Below are 27,062 nucleotides of genomic sequence, written 5' to 3'. Positions count from 1 at the left end.
GAGCTGGTGGGGCTGCAGGCCCCAACACCCATACCTTATGTCCTGGCTAATACACAATAATTAAGAGCGGGGCGTCCTGTTGCCCCGAACCGGTTGCACTGCTAATTGCGCCACATTGGCCATGTGTTAACTTCTAATTTTAATCCAGCTTCTCCAAATACTCAACAGTAATCATTGCTTTCTTTAGTTCAATCTCTTCTTTCATCCACACGCGGTTTTCTGTGCTATTTTCCAAATTTCTACTGTTCTATCTGTGCCCATCCGGACCTCTTGAAAGAACTTGATAAATGCAAAGTCCATTAAAAAAGGCAGCGTTTATTTTGTACACCCAATGCATTTCGGGCTGACATGCCCTTCGTCAGGGGTCACTGTAAGTAATAGTTAAACAAACACTAATCAATAATATGCATGATTTAACGTCATGTTACAATTATCATCAATGGTTCATTTGCTATATTCCAATAATGCCTTTTTACGTTGCGATTGGCTTGTCAGTAACTACTATAGGATTCTACATCAATGGTGTCATTTAATTTTACCCCTTGAGCTGAACGTTTCAATAACCCCATTCAATCTTAACCCCCGTTTATAACTGCGCACCTTTGGTGTATGTTACCGCTTCTGAAACTCTCTCCATTTACCACCATACACCCCCGTCCATATCAGCCCCCACTGGTTGGTTCCCTTTCACAAGTTTTCCTTATCTTTACCATGCTACACAATGCTTTTCAATACTAAACTTCCTTTAACTAACCTTTATTGACTTTCCCCATGTTAATGTCCGATCTTATTTCTCACATCCCGTTATGTAATCAACCACCCAGCGATCGGCTGCAAGTTATCAACAAAACTGAACATCATCATTGTTCGCATACCTGCCATAAACGTCAGAGGCCATCATATCGTCATTTTCCTATCCAAAGCGATTGTTAGCACGCCATCCATCTTGCTTTTAACCAAATCCCTCCCTCCTTCTACCTTCCTATTGGTTTGCTCGTTAACTATTCCCGCCTTCACCATTAGTTAAAGACCCTTATTGGATATGCAAAAACTACCTTTCCCATAATGCAATGAACCTGTAATTCATACGTTCATATAGGACGTGATTTAACGTATTAATTGCTTGTTTAAAAATAACATTCTCTTATAGTGCCTGTCATTAGATAACATTTATTTAAATTTAAACTCTGTCTTTAGTAATGAACTGAAGATGTTGCTCCGATCGTATAGATCTGTAAATTCCGTTTGTCATTTCAGTTTCTCAATCTTCTCTGTGGGTGCTATCCAAACAGGGCAATCAACATTGAATAAACTATAATGAATGTAGGATGCACTCCATTTCTTCGACGTAATCCAGTTATCCAAAACTATTCCTTGAATGCGTGCACACCGGGATAGTGCCATTGCCCAAAAGACACCTAAGTAGACAATAATTAGGAGCGGGGCGACCTGTTGCCCCGAACCGGTTGCACTGCTAATTGCGCCGCATTGGCCATGTGTTAACTTCTAATTTTAATCCTGCAAGCAAGCAAGCAAGATGGATGGCGTGCTAACAATCGCTTTGGATAGGAAAATGACGATATGATGGCCTCTGACGTTTATGGCAGGTATGCGAACAATGATGATGTTCAGTTTTGTTGATAACTTGCAGCCGATCGCTGGGTGGTTGATTACATAACGGGATGTGAGAAATAAGATCGGACATTAACATGGGGAAAGTCAATAAAGGTTAGTTAAAGGAAGTTTAGTATTGAAAAGCATTGTGTAGCATGGTAAAGATAAGGAAAACTTGTGAAAGGGAACCAACCAGTGGGGGCTGATATGGACGGGGGTGTATGGTGGTAAATGGAGAGAGTTTCAGAAGCGGTAACATGCACCAAAGGTGCGCAGTTATAAACGGGGGTTAAGATTGAATGGGGTTATTGAAACGTTCAGCTCAAGGGGTAAAATTAAATGACACCATTGATGTAGAATCCTATAGTAGTTACTGACAAGCCAATCGCAACGTAAAAAGGCATTATTGGAATGTAGCAAATGAACCATTGATGATGATTGTAACATGACGTTAAATCATGCATATTATTGATTAGTGTTTGTTTAACTATTACTTACAGTGACCCCTGACGAAGGGCATGTCAGCCCGAAATGCATTGGGTGTACAAAATAAACGCTGCCTTTTTTAATGGACTTTGCATTTATCAAGTTCTTTCAAGAGGTCCGGATGGGCACAGATAGAACAGTAGAAATTTGGAAAATAGCACAGAAAACCGCGTGTGGATGAAAGAAAAGATTGAACTAAAGAAAGCAATGATTACTGTTGAGTATTTGGAGAAGCTGGATTAAAATTAGAAGTTAACACATGTCCAATGCGGCGCAATTAGCAGTGCAACCGGTTCGGGGCAACAGGTCGCCCCGCTCTTAATTATTGTCTACTTAGGTGTCTTTTGGGCAATGGCACTATCCCGGTGTGCACGCATTCAAGGAATAGTTTTGGATAACTGGATTACGTCGAAGAAATGGAGTGCATCCTACATTCATTATAGTTTATTCAATGTTGATTGCCCTGTTTGGATAGCACCCGCAGAGAAGATGGAGAAACTGAAATGACAAACGGAATTTACAGATCTACACGATCGGAGCAACATCTTCAGTTCATTACTAAAGACAGAGTTTAAATTTAAATAAATGTTATCTAATGACAGGCAATATAAGAGAATGTTATTTTTGAACAAGCAATTAATACGTTAAATCACGTCCTATATGAACGTATGAATTACAGGTTCATTGCATTATGGGAAAGGTAGTTTATGCATATCCAATAAGGGTCTTTAACTAATGGTGGAGGCAGGAATAGTTAACGAGCGAACCAATAGGAAGGTAGAAGGAGGGAGGGATTTGGTTAAAAGCAAGATGGATGGCGTGCTAACAATCGCTTTGGATAGGAAAATGACGATATGATGGCCTCTGACGTTTATGGCAGGTATGCGAACAATGATGATGTTCAGTTTTGTTGATAACTTGCAGCCGATCGCTGGGTGGTTGATTACATAACGGGATGTGAGAAATAAGATCGGACATTAACATGGGGAAAGTCAATAAAGGTTAGTTAAAGGAAGTTTAGTATTGAAAAGCATTGTGTAGCATGGTAAAGATAAGGAAAACTTGTGAAAGGGAACCAACCAGTGGGGGCTGATACGGACGGGGGTGTATGCTGGTAAATGGAGAGAGTTTCAGAAGCGGTAACATACACCAAAGGTGCGCAGTTATAAACGGGGGTTAAGATTGAATGGGGTTATTGAAACGTTCAGCTCAAGGGTAAAATTAAATGACACCATTGATGTAGAATCCTATAGTAGTTACTGACAAGCCAATCACAACGTAAAAAGGCATTATTGGAATATAGCAAATGAACCATTGATGATAATTGTAACATGACCTTAAATCATGCATATTATTCATTAGTATTTGTTTAACTATTACTTACAGTCACCCCTGACAAAGGGCATGTCTGCCCGAAATGCATTGGATGTACAAAATAAACGCTGCCTTTTTTAATGGACTTTGCATTTATCAAGTTCTTTCAAGAGGTCCGGATGGGCACAGATAGAACTATGGTCAGCAGGTCAGCAGAGCTGCTTTAGAACCAGAGTTAACAGAACTAACTATAACGGAGGAATTTCTATGGTTTTGTCCGAGTGAAATGGCCAGCGAACTATAACACCCCTGAAACCTAAGGTTTTTTCTGTGAATTTCTAAGGTTTTTTAAATGCTAATTTCTAACTATAACGTCTCTGAAACCTATGGTTTTTTCAGTGAATTTCAAAGCTTTTTTAAATCCTAATTTCTAACTATAACGTCTCTGAAACCTATGGTTTTTTCAGTGCATTTCAATGCTTTTTTAAATGCTAATTTTTAAGTGTGATAGTAGTTATAACTATTTTTTGTACTGATTTTCTACAGTTTTTCAACTGTTAATTTATAAGTATTTTATTCATTAAATAACATTATCTATTTTTCCGAAAATTGCAACAACAAAAAAATTCAAACTGAAATATTGTTTTCATTTTTTATTTTAATGTATTTATATTATTTTCTTTAAAAAATGCCATTTTTTTTTCAGAGTCGCGGACTCAAAGCGTACACATCACGGTGGGTGCGCGCATTCTAGCCGCCATTTTAGAAAAGCCGTGAAGGATCTGCGTACGGTGTGCGACGGCTGTGTGTTTTTCAGTTACATCATATACATTTAATATTACGTGATGTGCGTGATTGGTATGCGTCCAGTCCGCGACTCCTGCTCCCGCGCATTCGTGACACATGGGCATTACGGTACGAGATGCTTGCGCGGTTGCGGGTCCCGCGTGATGTCATATACGTGCTGCGGCGCGCTGGGTGCATGACTCCCGCAAAAAAATGTATGTTCCAAAATGATATGTATGTATCTTTAATATACATATTTGGGCAAAAGATTATCTAAGATATTCATACAAATAATATATTTGTACTTATAATAAACTTATATTCTTTTTAACTATATTTTTGCGAAGTCGGGTGCGTGCATCGTGAGTTCAGAGAACCATGTCAGCAGAGCTGCTGTAGAGCCAGAGAAACTAGGTCAGCAGAGCCAATGTAGAGCCAGAGAACCAGGTCAGCAGATCTGCTCTAGAGCCTAAGAAGCAGGTCAGCAGAGCTGCTTTAGAACCAGAGTCCCAGGTCAGCAGAGCTGCTCCCGAACCAGAGACCCAGGTCAGCAGAGCTGCTTTAGAGGGAGAGAACCAGGTCAGCAGAGCTGCTCTAGAGCCAGAGAACCAGGTCAGCAGAGCTGCTATAGAGCCATAGAACCAGGTCAGCGGAGCTGCTCTAGAGGCAGAGAACCAGGTCAGTAGAGCTGATATAGATAGAGAGAACCAGGTCAGCAGAGCTGCTTCAGAGCCAGAGAACCAGGTCAGCAGAGCTGCTCTAGAGACAGAGAACTAGGTCAGCAGGGCTGCTTTAGAGGCCATAGAACCAGGTCAGCAGAGCTGCTTTAGAGCCAGAGAATTCGGTCAGCAGAGCTGCTCTAGAGCCTAAGAACCGGGTCAGCAAAGCTGCTCTAGAGCCAGAGAACCAGGTCAGCAGAGCAGCTGTAGAGCCAGAGAAACCAGGTCAGCAGAGCTGCTTTACAGCCAGAGAACCAGGTCAGTAGAGCTGCTCTGGAGCTAGAGAACCAGGTCAGCAGAGCTGCTTTAGAGGCCATAGAACCAGGTCAGCAGAGTTGCTTTGGAGCCAGAGAACCAGGTCAGGAGAGCTGCTGTAGAGCCAGAGAAACCAGGTCAGTAGAGCTGCTCTAGAACAAGAGAACCAAGTCAGCAGAGCTGCTTTAGAGCCATACAACCAGGTCAGCAGAGCTGCTTTACAGCCAGAGAACCAGGTCAGCAGAGCTGCTCTAGAGCCTAAGAACCAGGTCAACAGAGCTGCTCTAGAGCCAGAGAACCAGCTCAGCAGAGCTGCTGTAGAGCCAGAGAAACCAGGTCACTAGAGCTGCTTTAGAGGGAGAGAACCAGGTCAGCAAAGCTGCTCTAGAGGGAGAGAACCAGGTCAGCAGAGCTGTTGTAGAGCCAGATAACTAACCCTGGGCGTAGTTTGCGAAGTAGCGCTACGCGTAGCTATGCAAAGTGCACTTCGCACTACGCGAGCTACGCCTAGCACTTCGCGAACTTCGCAGTACCCTGTTCGCACTGTGCAAGATGTCGTTTTCAATGATTGCACAGTGCGGACAAGCAGCCGGCACTGTGCAATCATTGAAAACGGCATCTTGCACAGTGCGAGCTGTAGTTTTCTGCCGCTCGAGTAGATTTTTACTCGAGCGGCAGCTTTCTCAACGCGGACTGGTAGTTTCTCATCGCGAGCGGTCGCGAGCATGCGCGACCACTCGCAATGAGAAACCTGACCTCCTCGCGTTGAGAATCTTGCCGGGAGGTTTATTTTCCACGCTCGCGATCGCCAACTTGATGTTGCTGATCGCGAACGAGGAAAAAGTCTTGCTGGGATGTCAATTTGCTTGCTCGCGGTCGCCAACTTGACGTTGAGGACCGCGAGCAAGCAAAAAATTACCGCTGCATTACGCAATACCACGCTACGCGTGTTTGCACTGTGCTACGTGCAATTCGCGCAGTGCGAAGCAGTGCAAACTTTGCAAACTACGCGAGCGTAGCGTAGTGCTTTGCCCAGGCTTACAGAGAACCAGATCAGCAGAGCTGCTCTGTAGCCTAAGAACTAGGTCAGCAGAGCTGCTCTAGAGCCAGAGAACCAGGTCAGTAGACCTGCAGTAGAGCCAGAGAAACCAGGTCAGCAGAGCTGCTTAAGAGAGAGAGAACCAGGTCAGCAGAGCAGCTTTAGAGCCAGAAAACCAGGTCAGCAGAGCTGCTCTAGCTGACACTGACTGACTGACACTGACTGACTGACACTGACTGATTCACACTGACTGACACTGATTGACTGAAACTGACTGACTGACAATGACTGACACTGACTGACTGACACTGACTGACTGACTGATACTGACTGACACAGCTTGACTGACACTGACTGACTGACACTGACTGACTGGCACTGACTGACACTGATTGACTGACACTGACTCACTGACTGACTGACACTGACTGACTACTCTCTACTACTCTACTCCTCACTCTCTACTACTCACTCTCAACTACTCACTCTCTACTACTCACTCTCTACTACTCACTTTCTACTACTCTCTCTCTACTACTCTCTCTCTACTACTCACTCTCTACTACTCTCTACTATTCACTCTCTACTACTCACTCTCTACTACTCTCTACTACTCACTCTGCTACTCTCTACTACTCACTACCACTCACTCTCTACTATTCTACTTTTCACTCTCTACTACTCTCTGTCTACTACTCACTCTCTACAACTCTACTACTCTCTACTACTAACTCTCTACTACTCACTCTCTACTACTCTCTACTACTCAATCTCTACTACTCACTCGCTACTACTCTCTACTGCTCACTCTCTACTAGTCACTCTCTACTACTCTCTACTACTACTCTCTACTATTCACTCTCTACTACTCACTCTCTACTACTCTCTACTACTCACTCTACTACTCTCTACTACTCTCTACCACTCACTCTCTGCTACTCTACTACTCACTCTCTACTACTCTCTACTACTCACTCTCTACTATTCACTCTCTACTACTCACTCTCTACTACTCGCTCTCTACTACTCTCTACTATTCACTCTCCACTACTCACTCTCTACTACTCGCTCTACTATTCACTCTCCACTACTCACTCTCTACCTCTACCTCTACACCTCTACCTCTACACCTCTCACTACCTCTCTCTACACGCACACATATGCACATATATATGCATATATATGCATATGCATTTATATATATGTATGTGTCTATATATATATACATTCACTGAAAAAACCATAGGTTTCACACATGTTATAGTTAGTGGAAATTTTACTGATAAAAAACAATGAAATTCCCCCGTTATAGTTACTGTAGGCAACTATAACTCACGCGACCGCAATCCTCTGCTGATGCTAATACTGTATTTAGACACTTATTTGCCCATGTCTTCTTCCATTAAATTTTAGCTATACATATATTACAAATATTTTTTTTTCATAAAGACACATATGTCATCAGCAGAGGATTACGGTCGCGTGAGTTATAGTTGCCTACAGTAACTATAACGGGGGAATTTCATTGGTTTTTTATCAGTAAAATTTCCACTAACTATAACATGTGTGAAACCTATGGTTTTTTCAGTGAATTTGCAAGGTTTTTTAAATGCTAATTCCTAACTATAACGTGTGTGAAACCTATGGTTTTTTCAGTGAATATATATATATATACATATGCACGGTTTTTATCAACTTTAATAAGCCCTGTACATTTGGTGGCCTTCGGCCACCAAAAGCACAGGGGGTGGGGTCAATGTGGATAGTGTTTTTTTTATTTCAATTTTATAATTTCATGTTGCCAAAATTTAGTTTTTTTTACCTATTAATAAGCCCTGTACATTTGGTGGCCTTCGGCCACCAAAAGCACAGGGGGTGGGGTAAGTGTGGATAGTGTTTTTTTTATTTTTATTTTTTTACCGTACGCTTACGGTAAGCGTACGGTAAGCGTACCCCGCGAAATTGCCGAAAAAAAAATAAAACCGTTTTTGCTCTTGGGGGATGTTTGTGGACTCCCTCAACATGACTATGTGGGAGGGAGTTGTCAAAACAGCCCCGTAACATGTTTTTGGCCATCATGTTTGATAAACAACACTCAGTGCGAGAGACAAAATGGCAGCCGCCGCTTCCTGGTTTCGGCCGATTCGAATGTTTACTAAGATCTAAGAGCCAATCAGAATCGCGCTCGCGCACGCCACCGTACGCTTACCGTAAGCGTACGGTAAGCGTACCGTAAGCGGGCTCAGATATATATATTGATTTAAAGGCTATTTTCTCAGAATCTACTGAACAGATTTACACCAAACCTACAAAAGGCACTTCCTTGACCTAGGGACTACCTCTCTGCCAAATTTTGAGTAATTCTGTTCAGCCGTTCGGGCTGTAGCTCGTTCTAAAGGTCCTATGGAAAAATGCATGGGAAAAACGCGTTTTGGGACCCCCCTTTTATCTCAGCCCCCGCTTGACGGATCCCCCCGAGACTTTCAGGGTAGGAGCGGAGCGTAGCGCCCCACCTATTTTGAGAAATTCGCGAGGATTCGTCGACCGGCGCCAAAGTTATTCAAAATAGAATGTTGAGGTTTTCCTATGGAAACGTGGTCCTAACTATAACTACCTACTGGCGACCGCCAGTAGGTAATATATAAACATATATATAATCTGCATAGCTATAGAAATAGAAATAGAAATACATGCATACATTTACATATACATATATGCATTCATATGCATGTTATGTACATGAAAGCTTGAAAAACACTAATACACGCTAAGATGAAAAGCCACCTAATTACAAAAAGGAATTGCTTTAACTTAAACAAGGGCGAGACCTATTGCATTTTCAATGCTTGTTTACTTTGGTTCCATCAAGAAGGCATTCAGATGTGTCACACATTTGCCATAAATTCTGCTCGCCAGGGAAGTCTGCTGCTAGTATTCAAAGTGCATCTTTCAGTCTGCATGTCAGAATCTTTTAATGAAATAGAAGAGGATTTGAGAAGTCAAAATGTGCCCTAATTTTTCTTTCTGCAGCACTAATCATAATTTCTATGGCAAAATGAACCCCCTCATTTGGTTCCTTTGCAAGTTAAATGTTTTAAGTGCTACCACTTTATTTCAATCAAGATGGCTTCAGGTGTGCCATACTTTTGTCATAAGTAAGACTGTTAGCGCTCTAGTTGTTCTTTAGAACACTCTGGGAGATTCTGTCATTGGGCTATACTTGGGCTACATCTGGGTGATATTTGTGCTACATTTGGGCTCTTTTGTCTCTGGTGGCCATCTCGTGAGACTTATTTGTTATGAAGTTTCCTAATTTCCTCATTTACTACAGTCTCCTCAAAAGGAAATACTTTCAGGTTTTTTACTTTTATTCCATCAAGAAGGCATTCAGATGTGTCACACATTTGCCATAAATTCGGAATGTTAGCATTCTAGCTGCTTATTAGATCACTGTAGTAAAGCTACTGCTCACCAGGGAAGTCTGCTGCTGGTATTGAAAGTGCATGTTTCAGTCTGCATGTCAGAAATTTTTAACGAAAAAGAAGAGGATTTGAGAAGTTACTCAAAATGTGCCCTCATTTTTCTTTTTTCAGCACTAATCATAATTCCTATGGCAAAATGAACCCCCTCATTGTGTTCCTTTTAAATTAAACTACTCACTCTCTACTACTGTTAGAATGGGGAACCTCTGGTTGGCACAGGTAGGTACTTGTGACAAGCAGCGGTCCCTTCTTCTATTCAGGGCGAGAGAATTACCCCTTCAGAACAACCCCTGCTCACCCTATAGGTAGTGTGGCGCGAGCAGTCAGGGCTAAACTTCAGGGCGCTAGTCAGTTAAGCATTTATGATCACACACAGTAAACCACAACGATCCCCCACAAATGGACACCAGGCGTAAGTTGTATCAAAAATACGGATGCTTTATATAAAAGATTCTTGGTTACGCAGGCATGTACAAGACCATAAATAACGGTTGCGAAATGGAGGCCACAAGATGACAATCAGGCACTGTTCTTGTCTTTGGGAAAGTAGTCTCTTACGAGCGCACCGTAGGGCGTGGTCGTGTTGGTCCAGTCAAGGTGATGCGCAGGGCGCCCTGGGTACAGTGATACGGGGAAATCAGAACGTTGCGGACCCCGAGTCCGGTAGTGATTTCACTGTACCTGGGAGCGTGCGGGGACTGGACGGGTCTTCTGGGAGAGGTGCAGGTCCTGCACCTCGCGGGTCTCCAGATCAATAATTCAGCGGGCGGCTCTCGGTAGACAGGCGCGGCCCAGGGCCTCCGACACGGACTGTGCGGGAGGTCACTTCGGGGGGCGGCACGGTCCGACTCAGGCTGGGAGGTGAAGCGGGGCGGCCGGATACGTTACGACGTACGGGCGGCCGTCCGAGGCTGGATTTCACTTCCCAATTAGAAATCCGGCGGGAGGGCGAGAGGGCACCAGGCACGCTCCAGTGGCAGGCAGGTGACAGGGAAGCGGGCGGCCAGACTCGATGGGTCCAGAGCGACTCAGGTAGAGCGGGGCTCTGGGCGAGGGGAGGCGGCCAGGCTTCTGGGTGTCACGGCCCTAGGAGGGGTGGCAAGGTGCGCAGAGCACTCCGGCGGGAGAAAGCACACGGCTCGAGTTCTCAGACGAGCGGAGACACGGTGAACCCACTGGTCCTGGGGTTCAGTTCAGGGGGCAAGCTCTTCTTCCAAGCCCTTGGAGATAGTTGAAGAACAAAGTGCAAAAGTCTCTTTCAGTCTTTTTCCTCTCCTTCCTCAGCAAGGCACCTACTGCAGGCCAATCCCCCAGGTCAGGGACAGTTACTCCTCCTTCAGCTTTTTCCAGGTCCTTCTAGTCGGGCAGAGTTCCTTCGTGGTTCAATCTGGATCTGATTTCTTAGGAGCCAGGCTCCTACTTTTATACAGTGATTCTTTTGTTCTTTAGCGCCAGGGGGCCTGGGCCTGGCTCAGTCCAGTTTTGGAGCACTCTGTTGTGGTGACTCGGCTCTTTCCTTTCAGCAGCAGGGCAGAGACATCAGCCGCTCCACAGGGGGCGGAGCCGGCTTTGTGGTGGCAGAGCACAGGTCTATTCAAGAGTCAGGGTGTACTCCTCCCACCCATGCTGGTGTAATCTCTCTACCCACCACCTGGCAGCCAACCTGTCTCCTGGAATCCCCCAGCCCTGCTCCTGTACTGTTGCTAGGCAGAACACACACCCACAGCAGAGGCAGACTGAGATGGTTAGGCACGCAAAGGCTAACTTTCTAAAAGTAGCATTTGCAAACCCAGGATATTAAAATAACCTTTACTAAAAGATGTATTTTATTACCCCGAGTTCAGGCATACTAAACATGACTTTCTACCATGCTCTGAGTCCACTGGGGTCACAGCGTGTAGCGATCCCAGCAGCCCATTCTGGCCTATGGAGAGCAGGTAGCCTTCAATAGTGAAAAACGAAAATGGTTGTAATTCACTATTAAGACATGCCACACACATCAGGGCATGTCCTACCTTATGCCTAAAATGCACCCTGCGCTTGGGCCTACCAGAGGGGTGACTAACATGTAGTTTAAGGGAAGGTTTAGGGACTGGCAAGTGGGGACACTTGCTCAGTCAGCGCGACGGTACCAGACCGCGCGCAGGTTCTGCAGTGGCAGATCCTAGACACATTTTACCCCGCTGCTTCGGTGGGTGGCACAATCAGTGCTGCAAGCCCACTAGCAGCATTTGGATATACAAGCCCTTGGCACCCCTGGTGCACTCTACTAGGGACTGACAGTAAACCAAATATGCCAAACGTGGAAGTCAATTCACATAATACATTTTACCATAGGGAGCACTTGCACTGTGGCACTGGATGGCAGTGGCACAGTGCCCTGAGCAGCTAACACCAACACAAAAACACATTGAGGCACAGACAAAAATGGAAGGGTGACCCACGCCAATGGTGCCAGGTCTAACACGTGTCCCCTCCAGCTGAAAAGTGGGGAGAACTACCCTACCCCAGGGAGTTCTTCATCACTAAGGCGGAAAAACCTGGACAGACCGTCAGCATTGGCGTGATCTGTGCCAGGGCGATGCTCCACCGTAAAGTCCATACCCTGTAGGGAGATGGACCACCTCAACAGTTTTGGGTTCTCACCCCTCATTTGCATCAACCATCTGAGGGGCCTGTGGTCGGTCTGAACCCGGAAGTGAGACCCAAACAAGTAGGGTCTTAGCTTCTTCAGCGCCCAGACCACAGCAAATGCTTCTCGTATCTATCTCCATCTTTGTTCCCGGGGAAGTAGCCTCCTGCTAATAAAGGCTACTGGTTGGTCAAAGCCCTCCTCAGTGATCTGTGAGAGAACAGCCCCTACACCATGCTCTGATGCATCCGTCTGCACCAGGAACTCTTTGGAGAAGTCAGGAGCCAAGAGCACGGGCGCCGTGCACATGGCAGTTTTCAGGGTGTCGAAGGCTTTCTGACAGGTGTCAGTCCATATCACTTTCCTGGGCTGCTTCTTCGAAGTCAGCTCGGTCAAGGGGGCAACGATGCTGCCATACCCCTTGACAAACCTCCTGTAGTACCCTGTGAGTCCTAAAAAGGCCCTCACCTCCGTCTGGGTCTTTGGGGGCTCCCAAGCCAGGATGGTTTCAACTTTGGGTTGGAGGGGCGCCACCTGGCCGCTCCCCACTTGGTGTCCCAAGTACACCACTGAGCCCTGCCCGATCTGACACTTGCTTGCCTTGATCGTGAGGCCTGCCTTGCGCAGCGCCATCAACACTTCCCAGAGATGTTGCAGGTGTTCTTTCCATGTGCCGCTGAACACTGCGATGTCATCCAGGTATGCGGCGCTGAACTCCGTCAGCCCAGCCAACACCTGGTTGACCAACCTCTGGAAGGTGGCAGGGGCATTCTTCATCCCAAAGGGCATCACCCGGAACTGGTAATGCCCATCTGGTGTAGAGAATGCGGACCTCTCTTTGGCCCCATCAGTTAAGGCGATCTGCCAGTACCCAGACGTTAAATCAAACGTGCTGAGGTACCGTGCAGCCCATAACCGATCGATGAGCTCATCAGCTCTGGGGATGGGGTGCGCGTCAGTCTTCATGACTGAGTTGAGTCCTCGGTAGTCCACACAGAACCGGAGTTCGGGCGTGGCACCCGGCGCTGCAGCCTTTGGGACCAAGACCACTGGGCTGGCCCAAGGACTGCTGGAGGACTCAACCACCCCTAGAGCAAGCATCTTTGAGACCTCCTCTTTGATGCAGGCTCTGACCCTGTCAGTTACCCGGTAGGCTTTGTGCTTCACAGGTAAGCTGTCTCCTGTATCCACATCATGGACGCACCAATTTGTGATACCAGCAACCAGGGAGAACAGGTCATGAAACTGCCCCAGCAGCTGGCGGCAGTCACCCTGTTGCTCAGGGGTCAGGGTGGGTGAGAGGTTAACTCCATCCACTGACCCGTCTCGCTCTGAGGCCACCAAGAGGTCAGGAAGAGGCTCGGACTCCTCTTCCGTCCCATCATCGGTGGCCAAGAGCATGCCCACTTCGGACCTCTCCAAGTGGGGCTTCAGTCGATTGACATGTAGGACCCTTAAGGGGTTCCTAGGAGACCGCAAGTTCACCAAGTAGGTGACAGAACTCTTGCGCTCCACAATCTCAAAGGGTCCTGTCCACTTGTCCTGGAGTGCACAAGGCTCCACAGGGGCCAGGACCCACACTTTTTGACCAGGTTGAAGCTCAACCAGAGTGGCATTCTGGTCGTACCACCGCTTCATTTCCTCCTGGCTGGCTTCCAGGTTTGCCTCAGCAAGTTGCCTGAAACGCCGAGTCTGGTTCCGGAAAGCCAGCATGTAACTGTATACATTCTGGGGAGGTTTCCTGGGAGATTGCTCCCAGCCTTCCTTGACCAGACTAAGAGGTCCTCGTACTGGGTGGCCGTACAAAAGCTCAAGGGGACTGAACCCTAGAGACTTTTGTGGCACCTCGCGGTACGCAAAGAGAAGGCATGGTAAGAGGATGTCCCACTTACGCCTCATGGGTTCCTCGAGACCCATAATCATGCCCTTCAGGGTCCGGTTGAAGCGCTCAACCAACCCGTTTCCTTGGGGATGGTAAGGGGTGGTGAACTTGTAGGTCACACCACACTCTTGCCAAAGGGACTTCATATATTTCGATATGAAGTTGGTCCCCCTGTCAGACACCACCTCTAGAGGGAATCCTACTCGAGAGAAAATTCCCATCAGTGCCCGTCCCACCACGGGGGCAGTCACTGTCCTCAGAGGGATGGCTTCAGGGTACCGGGTGGCATGGTCCACCAAGACCAGGATAAACCTGTTGCCCATGGCTGTCTTGGGGTCCAGTGGCCCCACAATGTCGATCCCCACTCGCTGGAATGGGGTACTGACCACAGGGAAAGGTTGGAGTGGAGCTCTCAGCTTCCTTCCACTCTTGCCACTTGCCTGGCAAGTCTGGCAGGTCCTGCAGTGAGTGTCGGAACTCCTGCGCATTTGGGGCCAATAAAAGTGGGTGACAAGCCTTTCAAAGGTCTTGTCGTGCCCCAAATGTCCTGCTAACGGTACGTCGTGAGCCAGCCCCAGTAGGAAGGCTCTGAACTTCTGGGGTACCACCAGCGCACGGGCTGACCCAGGTTCAGCAACCTTAGGCTCTGAGTATAGGAGGTCGTTCTCCCAGTAGATCAAGTGAGTTCCGGACTGATCACCATTGGCCTGGGCTGCAGCCTGCTGCCGCATACCCTCTAGAGAGGGGCACTCTTTCTGCTCCCTGCAGAATTCCTCCCTGGTGGGGCCTCCTTCTTGCTGCCAATGGGTCAGCTCAGGCAGGTCCCCCAGTTCGGCTATCTGTTCCCCGGTAGGCTCCAGGGCATCCCCCTCAAGGTCTGCTTCCTCCTGGGCCGTGGGAACTTCAGGAGCCGGTCTCCCGTGCCTCCCTCGCCCTCTCTCTAAGGCCGGTTCCTGGGCCTCTCCCTCAGGCTCCAGGGTTCCTTCAACACCCCTACTGGCTGCCATTGACCGGGTGGTCACGCACACCCAATCAGGTAAGCCCACCATCCGCAGGTGAGTTGTCTTCTCCACCTTTTCCCAAGGGGAGCTCTCCAAATCGTTACCTAGGAGACAATCAACAGGCATGGCCTCTCTCACAGCCACTTGCAGAGTACCAGAGACCCCCCCCCACTCAAAGGGAACCTGAGCCATTGGACACTGACTCTGTGTTGTCGGCGTTGACAACACGGCAGAATGCGTGTGGGACAACCTGCTCTTGAGACACCAGGTGTTGCTTGACAGCAGTCACACTGGCTCCTGTATCTCTAGGAGCCCCCCACCCTCTTGCCATTTATGGTCACCCACTGCCCATACTTTTGAGTATTGGGGGGCAGTTGGGCCTCAGCGACCATCTCACTGTCTCCTAATGAGACTAGGGTCATCTGTACGGGATCCCCCGCCCCTTGGACATCTACCTCCCTCCCCAAGGCTACACTATTCACCTGCTTGGGGGGTGGAGCACCAGAGGGTGCTGGTTTACCATACATGGGGCACTTGGGATCCATGGAAATGTGCCCCAGGTTGTTACACTTGTAACATCTGAGGGGCCCTCTTTGAACAGGGCTACCTGTCGGGGCCCCGGTCTGCTTCGGGGGTGGGGGTGGCTGAGAACCTTTCCCTTGGTTCCCTTGGGAATTACTTTGGGGCACTCTGTAGAACTCCCTCTGTTTACCCTTGTCCCCCCCACTCTTCTGCTGGGGACCCTGAACACCCTTGGCGGGGCCTCCCACGGGACCCTTGTGGACCCTGGTGCTGATCCAGCGGTCCGCCTCCTCAGCAAGCTTCCTAGGGTTAGTCAGCTTGCTATCGATCAGGTGCTGGCGTAGCTCAGGAAAACAATTATCCGACAACTGCTCCCATGCAATTAAATCAAACAGCCCTTGGTAATCATTCACTTTGCTACCCTTCACCCAACCATCCAGCGCTCTGCAAAAAAAGGTCACATATTCTACATAAGTGGTACCAGGTTTCTTGGTGCAATCCCTAAATCTCTGTCTGTACAATTCAGGAGTTAACCCATACCTTGTCATAAGAGCCTCCTTCATGTGTGGATAGGATGTCTTCACCTCCGAGGGGAGATCCAGCAGTGTGTCCCGCCCTTCACTCAGGAACCTTCCCCACAACCCCGCTCCCCAATCTTTCTCAGGGACCCGGTGGGAGGACATGGCTACTTCATAGGCCCTGAACCACTGCCCAATATCATCCTGCTTATAATATTCTTTGACTCCATCTTTAGGAATGTGCACCCTTGACTCTGTTGAATTGCTGCCACAAGAGGGTGAGTTGTCTAAACTCCTGGCCTTGAGATCCAACTCCCTCATTTTTACCTCATGCTCCATGGCCAGTCTTTGCCTGTCCATCTCCATTTGCAGTTTTGCCATCTCCACCTCATGTGCTCGTGCAGCACTCCTGTCGGCCATCTCCTCTGGCGACAGGCCTCTGCTAGGCTCACAAACACCTTCGGGGGGTATCACCTCCCGTGCAGTCTCTGGGAACTTTGATTCGTGCCAGGCTCTCAGCGCTTTTACGTACTGATCCTTGTTGCTTAATCCACTTTGCTTAATTCTGTACTTGGAGAGATATCCTTTCAGGACATCATTTGTGCACTTCCTCAGTGCCTCTTGCTCCCAATCGATGTCATCCACTCCAGAGAATACAGAGGACGCTCCGCCTCCACTGACTGAGCTAGGCATGGTTTCTTAAAGTGGAGATTCTTCTTTAGCAACAACTGTCAATCAATCTGTGGCTGCGTTATAGGTCCGCTCTACGTGGTGATCAATAATTCACTGTATGTAAATCATAAATGCAAATTCGAAATCCCACCGCTGCCACCAATGTTAGAATGGGGAACCTCTGGTTGGCACAGGTAGGTACTTGTGACAAGCAGCGGTCCCTTCTTCTATTCAGGGCGAGAGAATTACCCCTTCAGAACAACCCCTGCTCACCCTATAGGTAGTGTGGCGCGAGCAATCAGGGCTAAACTTCAGGGCGCTAGTCAGTTAAGCATTTATGATCACACACAGTAAACCACAACGATCCCCCACAAATGGACACCAGGCGTAAGTTGTATCAAAAATACGGATGCTTTATATAAAAGATTCTTGGTTACGCAGGCATGTACAAGACCATAAATAACGGTTGCGAAATGGAGGCCACAAGATGACAATCAGGCACTGTTCTTGTCTTTGGGAAAGTAGTCTCTTACGAGCGCACCGTAGGGCGTGGTCGTGTTGGTCCAGTCAAGGTGATGCGCAGGGTGCCCTGGGTACAGTGATACGGGGAAATCAGAACGTTGCGGACCCCGAGTCCGGTAGGGATTTCACTGTACCTGGGAGCGTGCGGGGACTGGACGGGTCTTCTGGGAGAGGTGCAGGTCCTGCACCTCGCGGGTCTCCGGATCAATAATTCAGCGGGCGGCTCTCGGTAGACAGGCGCGGCCCAGGGCCTCCGACACGGACTGTGCGGGAGGTCACTTCGGGGGGCGGCACGGTCCGACTCAGGCTGGGAGGTGAAGCGGGGCGGCCGGATTCGTTACGACGTACGGGCGGCCGTCCGAGGCTGGATTTCACTTCCCAATTAGAAATCCGGCGGGAGGGCGAGAGGGCACCAGGCACGCTCCAGTGGCAGGCAGGTGACAGGGAAGCGGGCGGCCAGACTCGATGGGTCCAGAGCGACTCAGGTAGAGCGGGGCTCTGGGCGAGGGGAGGCGGCCAGGCTTCTGGGTGTCACGGCCCTAGGAGGGGTGGCAAGGTGCGCAGAGCACTCCAGCGGGAGAAAGCACACGGCTCGAGTTCTCAGACGAGCGGAGACACGGTGAACCCACTGGTCCTGGGGTTCAGTTCAGGGGGCAAGCTCTTCTTCCAAGCCCTTGGAGATAGTTGAAGAACAAAGTGCAAAAGTCTCTTTCAGTCTTTTTCCTCTCCTTCCTCAGCAAGGCACCTACTGCAGGCCAATCCCCCAGGTCAGGGACAGTTACTCCTCCTTCAGCTTTTTCCAGGTCCTTCTAGTCGGGCAGAGTTCCTTCGTGGTTCAATCTGGATCTGATTTCTTAGGAGCCAGGCTCCTACTTTTATACAGTGATTCTTTTGTTCTTTAGCGCCAGGGGGCCTGGGCCTGGCTCAGTCCAGTTTTGGAGCACTCTGTTGTGGTGACTCGGCTCTTTCCTTTCAGCAGCAGGGCAGAGACATCAGCCGCTCCACAGGGGGCGGAGCCGGCTTTGTGGTGGCAGAGCACAGGTCTATTCAAGAGTCAGGGTGTACTCCTCCCACCCATCCTGGTGTAATCTCTCTACCCACCACCTGGCAGCCAACCTGTCTCCTGGAATCCCCCAGCCCTGCTCCTGTACTGTTGCTAGGCAGAACACACACCCACAGCAGAGGCGGACTGAGATGGTTAGGCACGCAAAGGCTAACTTTCTAAAAGTAGCATTTGCAAACCCAGGATATTAAAATAACCTTTACTAAAAGATGTATTTTATTACCCCGAGTTCAGGCATACTAAACATGACTTTCTACCATGCTCTCTGAGTCCACTGGGGTCACAGCGTGTAGCGATCCCAGCAGCCCATTCTGGCCTATGGAGAGCAGGTAGCCTTCAATAGTGAAAAACGAAAATGGTTGTAATTCACTATTAAGACATGCCACACACATCAGGGCATGTCCTACCTTATGCCTACAATGCACCCTGCGCTTGGGCCTACCAGAGGGGTGACTAACATGTAGTTTAAGGGAAGGTTTAGGGACTGGCAAGTGGGGACACTTGCTCAGTCAGCGCGACGGTACCAGACCGCGCGCAGGTTCTGCAGTGGCAGATCCTAGACACATTTTACCCCGCTGCTTCGGTGGGTGGCACAATCAGTGCTGCAAGCCCACTAGCAGCATTTGGATATACAAGCCCTTGGCACCCCTGGTGCACTCTACTAGGGACTGACAGTAAACCAAATATGCCAAACGTGGAAGTCAATTCACATAATACATTTTACCATAGGGAGCACTTGCACTGTGGCACTGGATGGCAGTGGCACAGTGCCCTGAGCAGCTAACACCAACACAAAAACACATTGAGGCACAGACAAAAATGGAAGGGTGACCCACGCCAATGGTGCCAGGTCTAACAACTACTCACTCGCTACTACTCTCTACTACTCACTCTCTACTACTCACTCTCTACCACTCTCTACTACTACTCTCTACTACTCACTCTCTACTACTCTCTACTACTCACTCTACTACTCTCTACCACTCACTCTCTACTACTCTACTACTCACTCTCTACTACTCTCTACTACTCTCTCGCTACTACTCCCTCTCTACTACTCACTGTACTACTCTCTACTACTTACTCTGCTACTCTCTCTCTACTACTCACTTTCTACCACTCACTCTCTACATCTCGCTCTCTACTACTCTCTACTACTCACTCTCCACTATCAGTATTATTATTATTCACTCTCTACTACTCTCTACTACTCACTCTCAACTACTCTACTACTCTCTACTACTCTCTCTACTACTCACTCTCTACTACTCACTCTCTACTACTCTACTACTCTCTACTACTCACTCTCTACTACACTCTACTACTCACTCTACTACTCTCTACCACTCACTCTCAACTACTTTACTACTCTCTACTACTCTCTCTACTACTCACTCTCTACTACTCACTCCCTACTACTCACTCTCTACTAATCTACTACTCTCTACTACTCTCTACCACTCACTCTCTACTACTCTACTACTCTCTCTCTACTACCCACCCTACTACTCTCTACTACTCACTCTCTACTACACTCTCTCTACTACTCACTCTCCACTACTCTCTACTACTCCCTTTACTACTCTACTACTCACTACCACTCACTCTCTACTACTCTACTACTCACTCTCTACTACTCACTCTCTGCTACTCTCTACTATTCCCTCTTTACAACTCTCTACTACTCTACTATTCCCTCTCTACTACTCAGTCACTACTACTCTCTACTACTCACTCTACTACTCTCTACTACTCTCTACCCCTCACTCTCTACTACTCTACTACTCACTCTCTACTACTCTCTACTACTCTCTCTCTACTACTCACTCTCTACTACACACTCTACTAATCTCTACTACTCACTCTCTTCTACTCTCTCTCTACTACTCACTCTCTAATATTCACTCTCTACTGCTCTCTCTCTAATACTCCTTCTCTACTACTCACTCTACTACTCTCTACTACTCACTCTCTACTACTCTCTCTCTACTACTCAATCTCTACTACTCACTCTCTACTACTCACTCTACTACTCTCTACTACTCACTCTCCACTACTCACTCTATTCTACTCTCTCTCTACTACTCTCTACTACTCACTCTCTAGTACTCACTCTACTACTACTCTCTACTACTACTCTCTACTACTCACTCTCTACTACTCTCTACTACTCTCTACTACTCACTCTACTACTCTCTACCACTCACTCTCTACTACTCTACTACTCACTCTCTACTATTCTCTACTACTCTCTCTCTACTACTCCCTCTCTACTACTCACTCTCTACTACTCTCTTCTACTCGCTACTACTACACTCTACTACTCACTCTCTACTACTCTCTACTACTCTCTACTACTCGCTCTACCACTCACTCTCTACTACTCTAACTACTACTCACTCTCTACTACTCTAACTACTCTCTCCTACACTCTCTACTACTCACTCTCTACTGCTCACTCTCTACTACTCACTCTGTACTATTCTACTACTCTCTACTACTCTCTCTAATACTCACTCTCTACTACACTCTACTACTCACTCTACTACTCTCTACCACTCACTCTCTACTACTCTACTACTCACTCTCGACTACTCTCTCTCTACTATTCACCATTTACTACTCTCTACTATTCACTCTCTACTACTCACTGTCTACTACTCTCTACTATTCACTTTACTACTCTCTACTACTCACTACCACTCGCTCTCTACTACTCACTCTCTACTACTCTCTACTACTCTCTGTCTACTACTCACTCTCTACTACTCTCTACTACTCACTCTCTACTACTCTCTACTACTTTCTACTACTACTCTCTGCTATTCCCTCTCTACTACTCAATCTCTACCACTCTCTACTACTCACTCTACTACTCTCTACTACTCTCTACCACTCACTCTCTACTACACTCTACTACTCACTCTACTACTCTCTGCCACTCACTCTCTACTACTCTTCTACTCACTCTCTACTACTCTCTCTCTACTACTCACTCTCCACTACTCTCTACTATTCACTCTCTACTACTCACTCTCTACTACTCTCTACTACTCTCCACTACTCTCTACCACTCACTCTCGACTACTCTACTACTCACTCTCTACTACTCTCTACTACTCTCTCTCTACTACTCTTGCTCTACTACTCACTCTCTACTATTCACTCTCTACTGCTCTCTCTCGACTACTCCTTCTCTTCTACTCACTCTACTACTCTCTACTACTCGGTCTCTACTACTCTCTCTCTACTACTCAATCTCTACTATCCACTCTCTACTACTCGCTCTCTACTGCTCTCTACTACTCACTCTCCACTACTCACTCTCTACTACTCGCTCTCTACTACTCTCTACTACTCACTCTCCACTACTCACTCTCTACTACTCGCTCTCTACTACTCTTTACTACTCACTCTCTAGTACTCACTCTCTACTACTCTACTACTCTCTACTACTCTCTCTACTACTCACTCTCTACTACTCACTCTCTACTACTCTACTACTATATCTACTACTCACTCTCTACTGCTCACTCTCTACTACTCACTCTCTACTACTCTCTACTATTCTCTCTACTACTCACTCTCTTCTACACTCTACTACTCACTCTACTACTCTCTACCACTCACTGTCTACTACTCTTCTACTCACTCTCTACTACTCTCTACTACTCTCTCTCTACTACTCACTCTACTACTCTCTACTACTCACTCTCTACTATTCTCTCTCTACTACTCTCTCTCTACTACTCTCTCTCTACTACTCACTCTCTTCTACTCTCTACTACTCACTCTCTTCTACTCTCTACTACTCACTCTCTACTACTCACTCCACGACTCACTCTCCACTACTCACTCTCTACTACTCACTCTCTAATACTCTCTACTACTCACTGTACTACTCACTCTCTACTACTTCCTACTACTCACTCTCTATTACCCACTCTCTACTACTCTCTACTACTCACTCTCTACTACTCTCTACTACTCACTCTCTACTAGTCCCTCTCTACTACTCACTTTACTACTCTCTACTACTCACTTTCTACTACACACTCTCTACCACTTGCTCTCTACTACTCTCTACTTCTCACTCTACTACTCACTCTCTACTACTCCCTACTACTCACTCTCTATTACCCACTCTCTACTGCTCACTCTCTACTACTCTCTACTACTCACTCTCTACTACTCCCTCTCTACTACTCACTTTACTACTCTCTACTACTCACTCTCTGCTACTCTCTCTACTACTCTCTACTACTCACTCTCTACTCTCTATTACTCATCCTCTACTCTCTACCTCTCTCTACCTCTCTCTACCTCTCTCTCTACTACTCTCTACTTCTCTACCTCTACCTCTCTACCTCTACCTCTCTACCTCTCTCTACCTCTCTCTACACGCACACATATATGCATATATATGCATTTGCATTTATATATGTATGTGTATATATATATACATACATTTATAACCATATCAATAATCTGCATATCTATATAAATACAAATATAAATGCATGCATATATATACATATGCATATATGCATGCATATGCATGTTATGTACATGAAAATTTGAAAAACACTAATAAAAGCAAAGCTAAAAAGCCACCTAATTACAAACAGAATTGCTTTAACTTAAACGAGGGCGGGACCTATTGCATTTTCAATGCTTGTTTACTTTGGTTCCATCAAGAAGGCATTCAGATGTGTCAATCATTTGCCATAAATTCGGAATGGTAGCACTCTAGTTGCTCAACAGATCACTGTAGTAAAGCTACTGCTCGCCAGGGAAGTCTGCTGCTGGTATTCAAAGTCCATCTTTCAGTCTGCATGTCAGAATTTTTTAATGAAATAGAAGAGGATTTGAGAAGTCAAAATGTGCCCTAATTTTTCTTTCTGCAGCACTAATCATAATTTCTATGGCAAAATGAACCCCCTCATTTCGTTCCTTTGCAAATTAAATGTTTAAATTGTTACCACTTTATTCCATTCAAGATGGCTTCCGGTGTGCCATACTTTTGTCATAAGTAAGACTGTAAGCGCTCTAGTTGTTCTTTAGAACACTCTGGGACATTCTATCTTTGGACTGTACTTGGGCTACATCTGGGAGATATTTGTGCTACATTTGGGCTCTTTTGTCTCTGGTGGACATCTTGGGAGTCTTCTTTGTTACGAAGTTTCCTAATTTCCTCAGTAGGAATACTTTCAGTTTTTTACTTTGATTCCATCAAGAAGGCATTCAGATGTGTCACACATTTGCCATGAATTCAGAATGTTAGCACTCTAGCTGCTTATTAGATCACTGTAGTAAAGCTACTGCTCACCAGGGAAGTCTGCTGCTGGTACTGAAAGTGCATGTTTCAGTCTGCATGTCAGAATTTGTTAATGAAATAGAAGAGGATTTGAGAAGTCACTCAAAATGTGCCCTAATTTTTCTTTCTGTAGCACTAATAATACTTTCTATGGCAAAATGAACCCCCTCATGTTGTTCCTTTTTAAATTAAATGTTTTAAGAGTTACCACTTTATTCCAATCAAGAAGGCTTCAGGTGTGCCATACGTTTATCATAAGTAGGACTGTTAGCGCTCTAGTTGTTCTTTGGAACACTCTGGGAAGCTGCAGTAGACCACAAAGGAATCAACTGACAGTCTCTGCCCTTGTTGGATATTAAGGGTGGGCGTAGTTCGCGAAGTAGCACTTCGCGAAGCTACGCAAAGTGAAGTTCGCACTACGCGAGCTACGCGTAGCACTTCGCGAACTGCGTAGTAACATGTTCGCACTGTGCAAGATGTTGTTTTCAATGATTGCACAGTGCGGACAAGCAACCGGCACTGTGCAATCATTGAAAATGGCATCTTGCACAGTGCGAGCTGTAGTTTTCTGCTGCTCGAGTAGATTTTTACTCGAGCTTTAGTTTTCTCAACGCGAACTGGTAGTTTCTCATCGCGAGCGGTCGCGAGCATACGCGACCACTCGCAATGAGAAACCTGACCTCCTCGCGTTGGGAATCTCGCCGGGAGGTTTATTTTCCATGCTCGCGATCGCGAACAAGGAAAAAGTCTCGCCGGGATGTCATTTTGCTTGCTCGCGGTCGCCAACTTGACGTTGAGGACCGCGAGCAAGCAAAAAATGACCGCAGCACTACGCAACACTATGCTACGCGTGTTCGCACTGTGCTAGGTGCAGTTCGCGTAGTGCGAAGTAGCGCGAACTTCGCAAACTACGCGAGCGTAGCGTAGTGCTTCGCCCAGGCTTATTGGATATACATGTTTTATTGAGAATGTCAGACTTCATTCTCACAAGACTGAGAAGGATAATGTGAATTTACAGAAAATATGCTCTCAGTTTAGCTTATAGATCACCTTCCAAACCTCTGTGGGAAAAGCATGAGAAAATAGTTTTCTTGCAAACATGATTCATTAAATCCCAGCAGAAGGCTTTTTAACATGGTAAAATCACCTTAGAACATACCACAATTCCTAAAATGAGTATGGTCCATCAACAAATGATTTATAATGTAACTAAAGTCTTAAAACCTTCTATTAACTGCAATGCTTTTTAATGAGGTATATTGGTCCCAAGATGGCTGCCAACACTTCTTGGATGAAGTCCTGACAGCCAATCAGATCTCACACTGAGATGTGTGGTTAGGCTCTGCCCAGATATACATGTGATTTTACTTTTGATTTTCTCAGGAACTACTCAACGGATTTACACCATTTAAGCAAAAGGCACGACTCTGAACCAAGGTCTACCTTTCTTCCAAATTTGGTGTAATTCCGTTCAGCAGTTCAGGCTGTAGCTGCGACTAAATGTCCCTACTGAAAATTATATTGGGAAAACACGTTTTGGGACCCACATTTTTTCTCGGCCCCCGCTTGACGAATCACCCCGAGAAGTTCAGGATCGGAGCGGTACGGAGCGGGCCACATATATATATATTCACAAAAAAAACATAGGTTTCAGGAACGTTGTAGTTAGTTGGACATTTCACTCATACAAAACCATAAAAATTCCGGCGTTATAGTTAGTTTAGCTAACTATAACTCTCACCCCCGCAATGCACTGCTAATGATGTCACATATTACATCATTCATGACATGGTTAGTGACATCACTGATCACATCACTGATGACATCTCAAATGACATCACTGATGACATCATCCAGTGACTGTGTGTTTCTGTAAAGTTTAATTTTTTTTATATATATGCCAAGCTGTATTGAAGAATGAGTGGGTGTATAAGTGTCTGTATGGAGGATTTAGTAGGTACGTGACTGACTGTATAAGAGAGTGATTAAATGTGTCTTACTGAATGCATGGGTTAGTGAATAAACTGTGTGAAAGTCTGTATCAGTCTGTCTGTTGTGTAAGCTGCTGCATGGGTTGGTGAGTAGCTACATGAGTGTCTATATGGGTTATTGATTACTTGTCTGAGTATTTGTATGGCTGCCTGAGTGTGTGTGTGTGGGTGGGTGGGAGGTGTGCAACTCTGTGCATAGATGTGAGTGGTTGATTCACTGGGTGTATGGGTTCAAGAGTGCATGTGGAAACAACTGTATGTGGGGGTGAGTGTGTGTATGGGTGTGTTGGTGAGTGAATGGATGTCTCAGTGGTACATGTGCAATTAACTAAATATGTAAAAGGCAATATTTGTGAGTGATGGTGTATCTAAATAACTACATGTGAGAGTCAGTAATTGTGAGAGTGGCTGCATGGATGAGTGTGTATTTGTATCAGGGATTCTATAAGAGAGTAATTATGTGTTAGCATCTGTATGAATAAGTGAGGTGGTGTCTGTATAACTGATTAGGTGAGTAAATGGAAGTATGATTGATTCTTTGCATGACTGACTAGGTGTGTGAGTAACTCTGGATATGTGTCAGTGTGTGAGTGTATGTAGAGGTGTATGAGTGCATATGATAGTGTTGTATTGATGAGTGACTGTATGTATGAGTGACTGTATGGGTGAATGAGTGGATGTGTGTGTAGACCTAGGAATCAGTCAGTGCATATTTAGTAACTGGTATTGATGTGTCTATTTTTTCGAAAATGGTAGTCTGTATTTTAGAGTGGGTGTATAAAACATAATATTCAGGTGTGAGGAGGTGCATCAGATTTTCATGTGGATGATGCCATCAGTGATGTCATTTGAGATGTCATCAGTGATGTCACTGACCATGTCATGAATGATGTAATATGTGATGTCATCAACAGTGCATTGCGGGGGCACGAGATATAGTTAGCTGAACTAACTCTAACACCGGAATTTCTATGGTTTTGTATGAGCGAAATGTCCAACTAACTATAACATTCCTGAAACCTATGGTTTTTTCAGTGAATTTCTATGGATTTTTAAATGCTAATTTCTAACTATAACGTGCCTGAAACAAATGTTTTTTTCAGTGAATTTCTATGGTTTTTTAAAGGAAAATTTGTACGTCTAATGTACCTTAATCCTATGTTTTTTTATGTTATATATATATATATATATAAATATATATATATACATTTTAAAAAATTGTGAATAATCTTTAGTTAGGAAAGCTA

General features: G+C 46.2%; 1 protein-coding gene across 3 annotated transcripts in view; it reads left to right on the top strand.

The window, feature by feature from the left end:
• Positions 1–27,062, top strand: part of LOC146839620 (membrane-spanning 4-domains subfamily A member 8-like) — a 231,313-nt gene that overhangs the window by 33,479 nt on the left and 170,772 nt on the right. Inside the window, exons 1-2 of one of the 3 annotated variants that reach the window (XM_085651698.1) lie at positions 1,547–1,607; positions 2,115–2,980. The exons of 1 other annotated variant lie outside the window; for it this stretch is intronic. The gene's annotated coding sequence lies outside the window, so the exon portion shown is untranslated. Of the gene's footprint in view, positions 1–1,546; positions 1,729–2,114; positions 2,981–27,062 lie in introns of those variants that run through there. One more of the 3 variants, XM_085651697.1, reaches the window with a different exon arrangement.

This window comes from Triturus cristatus, chromosome 4_1 (assembly GCF_964204655.1).
Source record: "Triturus cristatus chromosome 4_1, aTriCri1.1, whole genome shotgun sequence".
Lineage (NCBI taxonomy): Eukaryota > Metazoa > Chordata > Amphibia > Caudata > Salamandridae > Triturus > Triturus cristatus.
The sequence above is the reverse complement of the archived record's forward strand: the minus strand, read 5'-3'. Positions and strand labels throughout refer to the sequence as shown.